Source organism: Pithys albifrons, chromosome 11 (assembly GCF_047495875.1).
Source record: "Pithys albifrons albifrons isolate INPA30051 chromosome 11, PitAlb_v1, whole genome shotgun sequence".
Lineage (NCBI taxonomy): Eukaryota > Metazoa > Chordata > Aves > Passeriformes > Thamnophilidae > Pithys > Pithys albifrons.
Genome location: NC_092468.1, coordinates 1,929,370 through 1,946,222, shown reverse-complemented (window position 1 = coordinate 1,946,222; position 16,853 = coordinate 1,929,370). Strand labels below are relative to the sequence as shown.

The following is a 16,853-nucleotide window of genomic DNA, read 5'->3' as shown; positions in this document are numbered from 1 at the left end:
GAGCCCACAGTGGCTCCTGAGCCAGTCCCAGCTTTGGAGCTGTGGGAGCACAGGGCTCCCAGCTGTGCTCAGGGCAGCCCAGCAGGAACAGCCCCTGGGAGCTGCAACTCTGCCAGCCTGGGCACCTCCTCCCAACCCTGCCCACAGCAGGCACCAGCCCCAGCCTGCAGGGCCCTCTGGCAAACCACAATCAGCCTCTGACCAAAAGCCAGGACCAACTGTTTTACTGGAAATAGCTCCCAATGTTTCCAGCTACCACTGAACATCCACCCCCAGAGGCTGAAGAGCTCCTGGCTGCAGTGCAGGGGCCTCTCCAGCTGCACAGCGTGAGAAGCTCCTGTATTGACAAAACCTGCTGGGGTTGTGTCAGCAGCCCAGAAAACAGCAAATAAACAATGCCCAGGGAATAGGAACAAGCACTCAGAGCTATCAGGAATACCAGCACTGCCTGATATTTACTGAGTGACTCACACAGAGGAGGGTCCATCCCTTCTGGCTTAGGAGAACAGGTAACAGAAGAGCGGATGAAATCACTGGAACTCAGCTCCTCCTGACCTCAGAGAACAAAGGAGCCTTATAGCAGCAAAAAATATCCTTTTTCCACTCTCTCTCTCTCTCTCCTCACCCTGTTGCACAATCTTTGTCCACAGATTAAAGTCACACTTTTCACAGACAAAAGCAGAAGAAAGAAGAGGGAGCAACAGGAAGAGGAGATACTTCTGTTCATCCACACAACAGAAAAATACAGACCACAGCAGAATAAATATTTCCAAGTGAGATTCCCTAATTTTCCAGATTCTTTTGGCAAAAGGTTCACTGATAACCTCTGAGGAGGACCTTGGAAAACAACAGTCAGTACAAGAGAACATTTCAGAACTTGGTAACTCTTTTTGCTTTGAGGCTTCAGGTTTCCATCCCTTTATGCAGAACTGTGCAGATTACACCAGACACCAAAGAGCACCAAGGAATGTGAGCTGTATTTCTCTCCAGCCACAAGCCTTTTCTTCCTCATGTAGCCAAGTCCCCTGACCCTGCATTCCCTCACCCCTCTGTCACCCCTGAGAGACTCTCAGTGCCACCAAATATACAGATATTTCAGAAACTCACATGGCTTATGAGACACAGATCTGCAAAAACACAGGAAAAAAGCTCAGGCTGAACTTCTACCCGGCCTTTTTGCTCACACAGAAAGGCACTTATGCCCAAAGGGCTGTGACACCAATGGGGCACATTGGAGCAATTTCTGTGCAGACACAATGACCCCTGACTACCACCTGTGTTTCACCACTTGGCTCATACCAAAACACAGGAAACATAATTATCAAAAAAGTAACCAACAGAAAAACAAATTTATCAGCCTAATAAAAAAATGAGAATTAATACTGCTAAGCAGGCAAACTTAGGCTTACATAGCTCATGGCTTCCTTTTATATGTTATTTATTAAAGTGAGAGTAAAGTCTAAACCAAGACATTTGAAACTTTTACTGTCTCAGAAACCCTGGTTTTATTTCGATGTTGAGTGCAGGACTTATGTAATGCTTCCCATTTTGATTTCTGTTATTAAAGGATTTTAAAACAAAACTGTAAGGTCACTGCCTACAGCCCTGGGGGGCTGAGTACAAAAATAACATAAAAGATACCACAACCTCTACAAAATAGGATTTTGATTTCATTTCATTTAAGCATTATGTTCCTTACTTTGGGGAAATTACCATCTTTGATAACAAGCACTCTTCTTGAGCTCTTCTGAACACTGGAAATATCATTTGAGGTAGGACAGGAACAGCACCTGAAAATGCCTTACATAATTTAATACATTCACCAAACGAAACTAAAGTTTGTTTTGCAAACTTAACTTTCCCATCCTGCAAATAAAACACCTGCATTTCCTCCTCTCACCAACAAATGTCCTTGTTCCCAATGCCTCACCTCTTTCACTAAGCACTCCAGCTTTTTCAAGGGCTTCCAAATCAATAATAATAATTCACTGGTATGGTGGAAAATATTCCCCACTTCCTCCATATTCCTGCCAGTGATGAAATACCTGTTTTCACAAGCACTTCTCCATGGGCTGTGCCAGGCTAAACTGAAATGAGGATGGATCTGTCTTTGGGAATACTGATGGCCAAGGCCCAGGACATCACACAGCTCATCTGTCACACACAAAACCTCCTCACCTTCAAGACAAGTTATCCTCCAGCAGAAGGGTGTGAACAGGCTCATTTTGGAAGATGCAATGGTCCATCAGTTTTTGTCCTTAAGCCTCTTTGCTGTTCCTCTCAAACTGGTGTTCTGAGGATATAAAAAGAACTTCAATTTAAAACATGGCTCAGATAAACATTGGATTTTTCCTGCTTTTTACCAGGCCCACTGAAAGGTCACCTGAAACCCATTGCATTGGTGCAGCCACTGAATTACTGTTGGGGTATTTCAAAGGAGGTTGTAAAGAATTATTTCCTCACCCCTGCAACCTTCACACCTTAGACATCTACCACCTACATTACAGCAGCATAGTGAGAATTCATCCTAAAGGCTGGGAATGGGCAGGGGACTTATGAAAAGCCACAGTGGTGCCAGAACTGAGAATGACACTGTTATCAGAAGTGCCTTCTCACCTTGCCTGCTACATTTGACATACTGACATATTTCCTACACTCAGGTTTATCTCAGAAGCACCAACACAGAACTCCTCTGCTGAATTTTGCCTGGGTGATCGATCACCTCCTCCCTCAGCCTCCCCAGAGACCCTTGTTCCAGCTGTGCAGCACAGCCAGGGCACTTCTCAGCCTGCCTGGGATTATGAAGAGTTTGATGCAAGTTTGGGGGAAAAAGACAAAGCAAAAGCACTGGAAGTGTAAAAGAGCAAATGGCACATTAGAAGCAATTTCCCTGGCAGTCCCACTTTGCAGCCAAAATAATTAGATCACGAGCAAGAACCATCCCGAGTAGATCAATGGTGTGTTACCAGGTTAACCAAGGTCATGGTTTCTCACATCTGGCTTTGCATAAAGATTCCTCCCCCAAAACTTAACCCCAGGGCTCCATCCAAATTAAGGATTCACTGCTGATGTACATCAATACAAACCAAATGAAAGCATTCCACAGCCTGTCAAGTGCTGGCTGCCCAAGGAAAAGCCCCATGTCTTCTAAGTGAGGGAAATCTGCATTTGAGAGCCACCTAGACTCTGTGACTGCTGCTGCTGGGTGTTCAGAGATAACTGCCAACTCATTAAAATCCAGCATTAAAAGTTTATTAAATATGCAAACATTAATGGAATTGGACTAGCAGCTACTTAGGCAGATAAAATTTCCACACAGCACATCCTGCAGTTCCCGTTATCAACGTTGTGTCCTTTTGGAAGCGCCTGTGAAAGAGTCACAAAGCAGCTCAAGGCTCCGACTCTTTGAGCTTACTCAGGTCACACTCTCAGGGTCCTCGCCAGCCAGGAAAAGATACCCAATAATTACAGTTTGGTACATACTGCCCATTTGCACTTTCACACTTCACTGCTTGAGATGCAAAGTGTCCACAAGAATTTTTTCCCCCTTTGAATACCCACAGAGCAAGTGCCACAGCCCTTGGCAGGCTCACAGGTATGGAGGTCTTGAATATATCCCCAACTCAGTCCTTGTCAACTTGCTGCTACAGTTTGAAAGAACTACAAAAAAGAGGAGTAGAGTGTCAAACAGACAACACAGATTAAAGAAAACAAGTGCTTCAAAGCACCTCTCCTGAATGTCAAGTAACTCTACACACACACAACAGTGTGTGGAGCTCTGCTTGGAGCTCCCTCTCACTGCTCCCTCAAAACAAGTGCCAGTCCTCCCTGCAAACAGCAATCCCAGTACATTTTGCCCCACAAAATGCAATTTCATTCCTGGATGACTCTGCAAAGTCCCAGTGCTGGGTGAGTGTCTCAACAAACCTCCAGGTTTTTGCAGTAGTGACATCAGACTTGGAAGTGTTCTCCACTAATGCTATCAGCATAATCTGAGCTAGCCTGGGGGAAAGGAGGACAAGGAATATCCCTCATCACACAGAGCATAAACAAGCTCTAAGGGTCTCTAATGTACCTCCAAGTGACTCTGGCAAGGGCCTTGCTTTCTCAGTAGCAGCTTCAAAGAATGTCTGAAAGATTTAATCCTCCAGTTATGAGGGGAAAATGTCCTCTCTCAACATACAAGTGTGGTCTAGCACCTCTGTCCTGGAGATGTCAGGTTTCAGCAAAAAGACTGAAATGAAATCTTGGAGAGCAACTTGGGGAAAGCATGACTTACCAGGGAAGAAGGGAAACAAAGGGGTATGAAGTCCTGCAACCTCCAAAGAAAACACTGAACACAAAGAGGCTGAGCACGTTCTCTACTACCACGTTTGCTGGCACCAATGACAGTCTCACACTGGAGAACAGAGGGCTCTTGTAACTGTCAAGAATTTCCCAGCACCAGCCCATGAGATGCAACACAAAGCTGAAGTTGGTTTTCTTGCAGACCCGCAACCATATGGACCTCTCAAAATAGAAGGTTCAAAGATGTCTTGGCCAGGAGGGAATCAACAAAATCCCCCATCCATCACCTGATGCAACACCAGGCATCACGAGTTGTAGAACCTTGAGCAGCAGCCAGTTTGAGGTCAGACATACAGTAGCCTCCCACTCCAGGGACCAGGAAGCCTGGGCTTAGATTTATATTTTTCAGAAAAGAACTGACACTTCCTGTTGGAAATGAAAGCAAAGAGAGACTTCAAGGCAATCTGGGTTGTGAAGATGGCACTGACCAAGTCTCATATTTGGATTCTGGGGATGATCTTTGCTGGTTCAGCATGTTCATCAGCCAGCTCACAGTGCTGCTCCCAAGGTCAGCTATTCCCTAACAAAGCAAAGGAAAACCCAGACAAATCCTTTCATCTCTTAGGAGATATCATGATGGCTTTGTTGCAGATTGTACATTCTGGCCCCAGACAGGGGGAGAAGCGACTGTGCAAACATCCCCCAGGGCTCCGAGTGCCAGGAGGCTCCCAGCCAGGTGGTCAGCGTACTGAGCTCCTCCTGCACCAAACACAGCCCACCAACAATCTGGATTATCTCTCCCCAGAGAGCTCCTGCCCCCAGGAACAGGCAATGGCTGGCTGAACACAAAAATAATACCTGTATCTTACAGCCAGCACCTTTGCTCTGCCCATCAGGCTGCAGGAGGAGTCAACCAGGAGAACCTCAACATCAGTGAACCAGCACCAGTGTTTCCTCCCACTACAGACAGGACAGTACATCCAAACTACAGCACATTGTACCTCAAGGAATGTAAATAACCCATTGAAGGAGTGCTCTGTTTCTGAGGGAACCAGGAAGGTCTCAGTACTCAGTGTCAGGTACAGTGACTGCACCCTGAAGGAGCGGAGTCCTTCCATCAACCCTATCTAAAGCAACTTTTAAACATCCTCATTCCCAAAGGAGTGTCCTAATTGCACGGAGCAACACGGTGACCTTCAGTGTTCAGGTTATGGTAAGGAGAACAGGTAGAAAACAAATGATCCTATGAAAACTCAGGCAGCCCTCTGAGTGTGGCCGAGTCCATGGCACCACCAGCACGAGACCCCAGCATCTTTCCTCCTGTGGCACTGAGGTGCTGGGCTGACCTGAGGCACCAGCACTGGATACACTGCATTACCACTGGATACACGGCGGCACCAGCGCTGGATACAGGGAGGCATTGGCGCTGGATACAGGGAGGCACCGGTGCTGGATACAGGGCGGCACTGGCGCTGGATACAGGGCGGCACTGGCGCTGGATACAGGGCGGCACTGGCGCTGGATACAGGGCGGCACCGGCACACTGGATACACTGCATCACTTCTGGATACACAGCACCAGTGCTGGATAGGATACACGCGGCTCCAGCACTGGACACACAGTGGCACCAGCACTGGATACATGGCAGCATCACTGCTGGATACACGGTGGCATCAATACTGGATACATGGAGGCTCCAGCGCTGGATACACGGCATCACTGCTGGATACGTGGCACCAGCAGGGGAGACACCAGCGCACTGGATACAGGGCAGCACCAGCTCACTGGATACACTGCATCAGTACTGGATACAGGGCAGCACCAGCGCTGGAGACACTGTATCAATACTGGATACAGGGCAGCACCAGCTCACTGGATACACTGCATCAATACTGGATACAGGGCAGCACCAGCGCTGGAGACACTGTATCAATACTGGATACAGGGCAGCACCAGCGCTGGAGACACTGTATCAATACTGGATACACAGCAGCACCAGCACTGGAGACACAGCATCTCTACTGGATACAGGGCAGCACCAGTGCTGGAGACACAGTATCTCTACTGGATACAGGGCAGCACCAGTGCTGGAGACACTGTATCAATACTGGATACAGGGCAGCACCAGCACTGGAGACAGCATCTCTACTGGATACAGGGCAGCACCAGTGCTGGAGACACTGTATCAATACTGGATACACAGCAGCACCAGCACTGGAGACACAGGATCTCTACTGGATACACAGCAGCACCAGCACTGGAGACACAGCATCTCTACTGGATACACAGCAGCACCAGCACTGGAGACAGCATCTGTACTGGATACAGGGCAGCACCAGCACTGGAGACACAGCATCTCTACTGGATACAGGGCAAGCACCAGCTCACTGGATACACTGCATCAATACTGGATACAGGACAAGCACCAGCTCACTGGATACACTGCATCAATACTGGATACAGGACAAGCACCAGCTCACTGGATACACTGCATCAATACTGGATACAGGGCAAGCACCAGCTCACTGGATACACTGCATCAATACTGGATACAGGGCAAGCACCAGCTCACTGGATACACTGCATCAATACTGGATACAGGGCAAGCACCAGCTCACTGGATACACTGCATCAATACTGGATACAGGGCAGCACCAGCTCACTGGATACACTGCATCAATACTGGATACAGGGCAGCACCAGTGCTGGAGACACTGTATCAATACTGGATACAGGGCAAGCACCAGCTCACTGGACACACTGCATCAATACTGGATACAGGGCAAGCACCAGCTCACTGGATACACTGCATCAATACTGGATACAGGGCAGCACCAGCGCTGGATACACTGCATCAATACTGGATACACAGCTGCACCAGTGCTGGAGACACTGTATCAATACTGGATACAGGGCAGCACCAGCACTGGATACACGGCGGCACCAGTGGGAAACTCCTCTTTGAGAGATAGCTGAGCAGTCCAGAAACAGGGAAGGATGAAATGGAGAGGGAGTTTCATCCCCTTCAGCACTAAGCTATCCTGCCACAGACCAAAGGCCACAACTGCAGTGGCACCCACCAAGAGCGTGACAATGCCCAGTGACAAGACAAGGCTGGCACAGTGACCCAGAGCTGTGGAACTGCTGGGGATGTTGACCTTTATCCAGGAGTCGTGGGGCAAATCTGTTGAGCTCAGACAGGAGCAGCCACAACTCACAAGTGTCTGAAATGTGGGCGAGGTGTTTCCTGGAGACAATAACAAACCCACAAAGAATGTTTTGGCAGCAGTTTGCTGTGGGGTGACCTCACCAGCACCCTTTGGGGACCCTCTCTGACAGAACCACCACACCAGCTGACCCAGCACAGCAACGCCAAGGCTGACTCTGCTCAGCTCTGAAGTTGGATGCCCTGACCACCTTCACCCCGAGGGAACTCCAAAAATAGCTTTGCTCACTCAAGGGAGTCCACGCCTGAATAAACCACAGGCAGCCCTTTGTTCACAACTCCCCCCACAGCGGGTCCCTCACTCTGAAGATGGATGTGAGGAGAAATGTAGGCCATACATGCAGAACAAGAGTTCTCCAGAGTTCAAAGATGCCAGAGATCCCACTGGCAGAGTCAGGAAGTGAATGCCCCTTCAAACAGCCTGCAGGTGCTGGGGTACAGCTCAACATGAGCCAGGCAGACCAAGGGAAAACACTTCCTCAGAAAGTGAACAAGTTGTGGGTGTTTATCCCAACTAAATTGCCTGATGAATCATTAAAGAAGAATCTTTGTGATGTAACTATTCAGACTTATACAAAGAACTCTTGTAATTAGCTCTCGAGTAATCCCCTGGCCACCATCTGGAGCTCAGCCTCAATCTGGGGCTCAGCCACACTGAGCAGACACACATCTGTGACACACCTGAGAGGGAGTCCCACCACAGCACTGCTCACCAAGGGCAAAAATCACAGCCATGCTAAAAGCTGGAGCCACTCTTTACTCCACAGGTTCTTCAATTCACACCCATTGCACTCAAGGAAATGGTTTCAAAAATAAGAAGGTAAAAAGGATTCATGGCCCAATCCTGAATCAAAAACAAAGCATTTCTTCCAGTGAAACCTCAGTTTATAGCAAACAAAGTGGACACATGACCTACCCAACCTTCTTCCAATAACACAGGAGAAAAATCTGCCTAGAACTACATTCTGACAGGAAAAAAAAAAGACTTAAAGACACAAAATAACTTATTCCCACATGTACAAACAGCTCAAAGTATTTTTACTATTAAAGGATGAAGTAATTCCTTCACCTAAAGCACTGTACATGACTTTGGAGGGTTTTTGTGGGGTTTCTTTTTGTTTTGTTTTGGTTTTAGGCTAATAATCTTCTAATTAGTTTGAAATTCCTGTTCCCCACAAGCAAATAGGAAAGCCTAAGATGCCTCCCACGTACAAAGCCTCTCAGCTGGATAAAATGAAGTTTTTTCAATATATGGCCCTGTGTTGCATGCTGAGCTCCCCACAGCAAAGCAGTCGAGAATGAGACACACCACACCCCGAGAACAAAATTTATCTTCTCAGTTCTGGAGGAATTCCATCTGCAAAGAAGTTTAGCAAGCAGATTTCAGACCTTTGTAAGAAAGGTGACAACAGCAAGGGAAAAGGGATGGATGGAGGGGGCTGGAAATGCTGGAACAGTTATGCTTCACTCATATCTGAGAGCAAATCTCTGCAAGAAGGAGAAATGTTTATTTTTTCAGGGCATCACGTGTCCATCAAGCACAAAGAGCCTTCTGTAGTGGGAGCCACGGTCCCGGAGCAGAGACCTCCTGCCAGCTGGGCTCCTGGCACACACAATTCCTGCCAGCCAGAGGGACCATTCAGCATGAACAAGAGCAAGATTAGAAAGGACCATCAGGCAGCAACGATGAAACCCCAAATTCTAGTTATTTCACTACAGAGAGACAGCAAAGGACCGTCCCTATGGCCAGGTACCCATGTGGGTATCCACTCACATCACCCAGCAGACTCCCAGCCCTGGGAGCCTCCTCTGGGACCACTCCCCACAGCCAGACTGGCTCCACTCTGGTAAGGGGTGATTTTAAGAGATTATCTTTGCCACAGTGCCTTTCTCCCAGCTGCAGCTTCAGCAAGGATCACCCAGGACCAAAGTCCTACACAGCAAGTCAATATTTAACTTGAGCACTGCACTGCTGAGACCCACCTGGAATACTGGAACACTGGATATAGGAACTCAGTAAAGCTCACACTGTCACTTCTATCAAAAAAATAATGAAAGGCAAGTTATCTGCTTCATGAGAAATTGTAAGATAAATTCTACAGGGACAAGAGTCAGATTCTGCTTTAATAATTGTAATCAGGGACCTAAAAGAAAATAGTTTGATGAAGGGAGTCTCAACAATGGGAATTGTTCACTGCAGAGCAGGTTCAAGGCAGGGGCAGGAGCCACACTGCAAAAAGCATTTAAAACTCAACCACACCAAGGTCTGGAAATTCAGCACTTGTTCAGAAGTAGTATTTTAACACTGTAATTAAGTCATCAAACTGTGTCACAAAGGCTTATATAAAACTCCTGGACACTACAAGGAGAAGCATTTATTCTCCACAAAATACCTGAATAAAATCTATGAGCTCCTGTACCAACTTAGACTTTAAAATAACACAATAAACAAAAGTGGCTTTTTCCAGTTCATTTTTCTTAGCCTTAGTGAAAGTAGTTAAATTGTTTGTGTTCAAGAAACATTCTCTGCATGCATCTGATGCACATTTTACCAATAGTCTCATCTTTTACCATCTTTTTGGACAGAGATCTTTCTCATGTGAGAAACAGCTGTTAAAATACAGTTCAAACCAGAACTGGGCACCTGAGAGTAATTTCCTGTCTCCTACATCTGTTTCAATTCTTCATCCACCTGTTCATGTGTCTAAATGTGATTTCTTTATTTATTGATAGCACCCCCATCCTTACATTTAACAAACACTGGTTTTGTTCCCTAAACATGAGCATCTGCTTTAGCAATGATTCCAGTAGAGTTATTGGTGATAATCACCACAGGTAAACTGGTAAAAATTCTCCAGTTCTACATTTCTAATGCTTCAAAAGCACCAGTTTGGTCACCACCCAAAGGTGAACTGTTTCAGCAAACAAAAAAAATATTTCTACTGTGAAAAAGTGGAGGGAGGGGGCTGAGGATCTTGAATGGCCATGTCAGGAAATAAGGAGATAGCAGTGCACAGCCTTCATCTAAGAACATCCACAACTGACACCACCCAAGTGCGAAGCCTGTCCAGGGAAGTGCAGCCTCAGGGAACACTTTGAGGAGCAGCTGAAGTGATTCTGCTGAGCTGCCTGATGGGCAGAGCTGCCTCTCCCAGCAGGTGCACCAGCCCAGGTACAAACACAGCCCTGTGGACTCCATCCCATATGGTGCTGATTCCTGGGGGCTGGCAGTGAATCCAGCCCATCACACAACCACGAGGGCCCCCCTTTCCTGGGGCAATATCATATTAAACCTGCTCCTGAAATTCCACCCTTCCTGACACAAACAGTTACCAGAGGAATGCAGCTTGCACAGCTCCAGTGCCTCTCAGAGCAATCAGATCAGCACTCAAATCCATCTCAAAGTGAATGCAAAAAGTATTTATCTTTATTTTTTTCACTCTGCTTTGAGAATGAGATCAGTATGTTAAGATCAGCCTATTTCTGAACTAGTAAAACTACAGGATAAAAGAACAACTCCAAGTGAAGTCACAACAAGGCCTCAGCAGTTTCCAGCAGCAAAATTCCCACACAGCTCAAAGGAGAAAGGAGGCAAGTTCCTATTTCTTTTCTTTGAAGGTCTTATTTTCACTCACTAAGCCTGCAAATGTTACATCCACCTCCATCCCTTTAGCAAAACTAAGGCAGAGGTACAAAATTCTCCCCTGAGATGTGCCCCTCCCTATAAGAAGGCTGTCATAGAACCACAGGCTGGTTTGGGTTGGAAGGGACTTTAAAGACCATCCCACCCCCTGCCATGGGCAGGGACACCTCCCACCAGCCCAGGTGGCTCCAAGCCCCATCCAACCTGGTCTTGGACACTCCCAGGGATGGGGCAGCCACAGCTGCTCTGGGCACCTGTGCCAGGGCCTCTGCACTCTCCTGGGTAACAAATTCCCCCTAATATCCAAGTAAATCTCCTCCCCGCCAGTTCAAATCCATTCCCCCTTTCCTGGCATTCCAGTTCCTGCCTTCCCTCACCAATTTAACTGTTGCATTGCTCTGGACTAAACCAGATAGTCCAAGTGAACCATCCACTCAATCCACTCTCCCAAACTCCTGCCGGGAGAAAGGACCATCACTTCCTACCCTTATTACTTTTACCGAGCAGGGCACAAAGCCATAAAAGCCTGCAATGATTTTTGTTGTTGTCAACAGCCCCAGGGGCTGTTTTGCTCAGACGGGATTAGGACAGACAGAGGTTTATCTCCGTCGGGATCTGCTCCAGGTTCCTCTGGAGATTTACTCGAATGATTCCTCCTGCCTGGGGAGCGGAGACAACACCTGCGCTGCTGACCGACCCACAGCAGCATCACCCACGCTGCCCACAGCAGCATCACCCACGCTGCCCACAGCAGTCCCTCCTAACGACGGGAGAGCCCTTTTTCAGTACACACACATGGCACACAGGCGTGGGAGCTCCGCGCCAGAAACAGGAGCGGGCGATTCCCTGCTCAGCCAGTGCAACGGAGAGGCGGCACCGGGAGCACCTGGTGCTGAGCGCCGCGGCCACCGGGCACGGTACCCCGAGCATCCCGACATCTGGGCACCCAGTATCCCGAGCATCCCGACATCCGGGGCATCCCGACACCCGGGCAGCCGGTACCCGAAGCGTCCCGCTAACAGGGCACCCAGTACCCCTGAGCATCCCGGTACCCGGGCAGCCGGTACCCCTGAACATCTCGATATCCGGGCACCCGGTACCTCGAGCATCCCGACACCCCGAGTATCCCTATAATAGGGCACCCTGTACCCTGAGCACTCCGGTAACTGAGCATGCCGACACCCGGGCAGCTGGTACCCGGAGCATCCCGATATCCGGGCACCCGGTACCCCTGAGCATTCCGGTACCCGGGCACCCGGTACCTCGAGCATCCCGATATCCGGGCAGCCGGTACCTCGAGCATCCCGACACCCCGAGCATCCCTATAATAGGGCACCCAGTACCCTGAGCACTCCGGTACCTGAGCATGCCGACACCCGGGCAGCTGGTACCCGGAGCATCCCGATATCCGAGCAGCCGGTACCCATAAACATCACGATACCCCTGAGCATCCCGATATCCGGGCACACGGTACCCCGAGCGACCCGGAACCCCGAGCACTCCAATAACCCCGAGCATCCCGGTATCCTGAGCGTCCCGGTCTCTGGGCACCTGGTACCCCGAGCGCCGCCGTAACCGGGCACCCGGTACCCTGAGCATCCTGATATCCGAGCACTCTGATATCAGGGCGCTTCAATAATCCCAAGCATCCCGATAGCCGGACACCCCAATACCCCTGAGCATCCTGATACCCCTGAGCACAGCGCTAGCCGGGCACCCCGAGACCCCTGAGCAACTCGATAAGGCTGAGCACGTCGTTCCCGGGCGCTCCATATCCCTGAGTACCGCGTTAAACCGAGCACCTCGGTAGCCGGGAACCCCATTCCCTGAGCACCGCGTTAACCGGGTACCCGATACCCCTGGGAAACCCTGCGCACCGCGGTAACCAAGCACCTCATACCTTTGGGCACCCCGACACCCGCACACCGCGTTACCAGACCCCGCGGCCGCTCCGCCCCGCACGGGTCCCGCACACGTCACCTCCGGCCCCGCGCCCGGCCCGCGGCTCTTAAAGGGGTGGGCGGGGCCTGCATGGGGCGGGGGCGGGGCCTGAGGGGTAGGGGCGGGGCCTGAGGGGTGTGGGCGGGGTCTGAGGGGTATCGGGGCTGTGGGCGGGGTCTGATGGGGTCTGAGGGAGTGTGAGTGGGGTCTGAGGGCCCGGGGGCGGGGTCTGCAGCATGTGGGCGGGGTCTGATAGGTGTGGGCGGGGCTTGATGGGCCGGGGGGCGGAATCTGAGGTGTGGGCGGGGTCTGGGGGGTGTGGGCGGGGTCTGAGGGGTGTGGGCGGGGTCTGAGGGTTGTGAGAGGGGTCTGAGGGTTGTGAGCGGGGTCTGAGAGGTGTGGGCGGGGTCTGAGGGGTGTGGGCGGGGTCTGAGGGAGTGTGGGCGGGGTTTGAGGGGTGTGGGCGGGGTCTGAGGGGTGTGGGCGGGGTCTGAGGGAGTGTGGGCGGGGTTTGAGGGGGTGTCAGAGGAGTCTGAGAGGCGGGAGCGGGGTCTGATTGAATATGGGCGAGGTCTGAGGGGCGGGGCGGGGTCTGGGGTGTGGGCGGAGTCTGGGGCGGGATCTGAGGGGCCGGGGCGGGGTCTGGGGTGTGGGCGGGGTCTGGTACGAGGAACGAGGGGCGGGGGCGGGGTCTGGGGTGTGGGCGGGGCTGAAGGCTGAGCACGGCGGGTCTCAGCATTCCCGCGCGGTGTGCGGGGCGCGGCGGGGCCTGAGGCGCCGTGTCAGGGTCTGCAGGGGGTTGCGGGCTCAGTCTGAGGGGTCGCGGATGGTGCCTGAGGGAGGGGCGTGGGCGTGGCCCGAGGGGGGAAGTGGGCGAGGCCTTAGGGGGGAAGTGGGCGTGGTGTCGGGGGATGGGCGTGGTCTGAAGGACACGGGCTCGGACCGGGAGGACGGGAGCGGAGTCTGAGCGCGCGGTGGGCGGGGCCGCGGTGGGCGGTGGGCGGGGCCTCAGTGCGCGGTGGGCGGGGCCTCTGTGCGAGATAGTCGGTACCTCGGCGGGCGGAGGGCGGGGCTAAATGAGCGGTGGGCGGGGCCTCAGTGCGCGGTGGGCGGGGCCTCTGTGCGAGATAGTCGGTACCTCGGCGGGCGGAGGGCGGGGCTAAGTGAGCGGTGGGCGGGGCCGCAGTGGGCGGGGCCTCTGTGCGAGATAGTCGGTACCTCGGCGGGCGGAGGGCGGGGCTAAATGAGCGGTGGGCGAGGCCTCTGTGTGCGGTGGGCGGGGCCTCTGTGCGAGATAGTCGGTGCCTCGGCGGGCGGAGGGCGGGGCTAAGTGAGCGGTGGGCGGGGCCGCGGCGGCGGGGCTCAGTGCGCATGCGCGAGTTGCGTGTCCGTGGGCCCTCTGAGGGGCTGTCAGGGCTCGGTTGTTCCGTCAGGGACACTCGACATTACCGGCCTGTGGGGTGTGATTGGAACAGCGCCTGCGTGGCCAAACTGCGTGTTAAGATGCCAAGTTTGACATGTGCTTTTTAACCTCGTACTTTACTGCTGGACTTGCCTATCCCGCACTGCCTTTTTAGCCACCAGCTCGCTTGCAGCAAGCGTGGGGAGAGCCCTTCCCAAATCTTCATTCGTGAAGCCGAGCCATGATAATGAGTTACTGCTGGACACAAAACTGTTTCGTTAGTGCTACATCGACGACTCCCGAATGGAGAGCAGAAAGATTTACTGGTTACATGTACCTCCTCATTGATAATGTTGCTGTCTCCTCCAAGCAATGTCCCTCCGCAGCGACCTGTGTCTCTGTTCATTGATGACCATTTCCATCATCCCCAGCTCCGGTACCACCCCCCGGGTGCTCCGTGCCCACCCCACGCCGTGCCAGGCTGGGGTCGCTCCAAGGTGATGCTGGGGCAGCACAGCAGCACCTCCAGCCCTGTGGGCACTGCCACCCTGCTCCTTGGGCTGGCACATCTCCATGCACTTAGGTTGGATATCAGAAAGAAATCTGTCACAGAGGGAGTGCTCAGGCATTGGAATGGTCTGTCCAGGGAGAGGGTGGATTCTCCATCCCTGGAGGTGTTCAAGATGAGACTGGATGTGGCACTGAGTGAGAATCCACCACGTCTTGATCCAACCCCACTGTGATCACCAGCCCAGGGCACAGAGTGCCCTGGGCTGGTGATCACAGTGGGGTTGGATCAAGGGTTGGACTTGATGATCTCAGAGGTCTCTTCCAACCCAGCTGATTCTATGATTCTATGATTTTATGGTTCTAGTTTGCTCCTGAGGACACCCACACTGCCTGGGAATGACATACTTGGAGCACCAGTGAAGCTTTCTGAAACTGCTCTGGCTTTCCCTTCACACTTCTGTTTTCTGCCAGTCAGTTTTACTCTGGGATGGGGGAATGGAGCACATTGAAAGGGCAAAGATGAGCATCTATGGGGATGGGAGCAAACATCCCTTGCTGGCTTGGCCTTGTTTGGATAACCTCCTGCACTGCAAACCAACACCTGTGGTATAAACACACACAGAGAAAACAAAAAGGCAGCAATGCCTGTATGACACACTGAGTGCTTATGTTGGCTCTTTGTCCTGGGTTGAGCTGGCAAAACGCCAGCTGTCCAAGACAGAGTGAAAAGGGTTCCTCCTCCCCCCAACCAGCTAAGGGGAAAAGAAGAGGGAGAGAGGAAAAACAACTTCCAAAGCCAGGTCTATGCTGAAACTAACTACATGTATTTATACAGAAAAGAGAAAATTAAGAGGATACTACAATATAACACACTGTCTCGGTTTGAGGCGAAAAAACCAAAATGTTTTACCCACAAGCAGGGGAGGGGCCTCCTCCACAATAATCACACCACTCTTTATCAAATTTAAGAAAAGGAATTTTAATACAAGAAGGATAACTGCTATATATATATATAAATATATATGTAAACAGACTAGTACAACCCACTTCCCCAACACCACAAGAGAGGGAAAAAAAAAAAACAAACCAAAAGAAACAAAACAACAACAAAACCCAGCAGGTTTTTTCTCCGGGAGAAAAGGTTATACTTAAGTGTCCTTGTCACAGCTCGGCTGGCTGCAGAGTGAGTTTCAGTCCCTCTCCAGCGAGACAGACGAGCAGTGGGCTTTCAGATGGACTCAGTCTCTTCCCCCTGTGTTCCCCGTCCAAGAAGCAGAAAGGTACGAGCAACCAGCAGCAAATCCAAGGCAGGCAGCAGCGCGGCACGAAAAGTAGTCCGAGGTGGACAGCGGCAAGACAGCCAGGAAAAAACCCCAGCAGTAACCAGCAGGGCAGCCTGCCTCCTTCGAGCCCCCACTCCCCCGTTCCGCCGAGCCAAGACTCCCGAGAAATCCAAAAAAAAGAAACCAAAAGAGACAAACCTGCCCCCACCCCAGCGATCAACAGTTAACTGCTTCTTTTGTTAACCGCTGGCCTGGGCAGTTAAGTGGCAGGGGAGAGAATTTACATAATAATCCCAAACTACAACACACACACTTACACAAGTTACATATATATAACACGGAATAACTTCCCACTCCCCAATTAATACAAAGCCCATTACTCTAAATTCATAAGCACTCCAAAAGACACTCAGCAAGAAAAAGAAAGTATAACAACAAAATACTTCTACTTCCCTGAATGCAAACAAAATGCGAGGCAACAGAAGCAGGGCCTAACATAGTAGAGGAGCTGCTAGATGTCCTCCTCTTAGTGCAGCCATGATGGAACTAACCAAGCCACTC

The 16,853-nt window shown here is 51.0% G+C and overlaps 1 protein-coding gene across 4 annotated transcripts in view; it reads right to left on the bottom strand.

Moving 5' to 3' along the window:
* Positions 1-13,130, bottom strand: part of MAP3K13 (mitogen-activated protein kinase kinase kinase 13) — a 78,323-nt gene extending 65,193 nt beyond the window's left edge. For 3 of the 4 annotated variants that reach the window (XM_071566094.1, XM_071566090.1, XM_071566092.1), the window contains exons 1-2: positions 13,057-13,130; positions 2,179-2,293 (exon numbers count right to left, since the gene is read on the bottom strand). The gene's annotated coding sequence lies outside the window, so the exon portion shown is untranslated. The remainder of the gene's footprint in view (positions 1-2,178; positions 2,294-13,056) is intronic. The other variant, XM_071566091.1, reaches the window with a different exon arrangement.
* Positions 13,131-16,853: the final 3,723 nt, after the last annotated feature.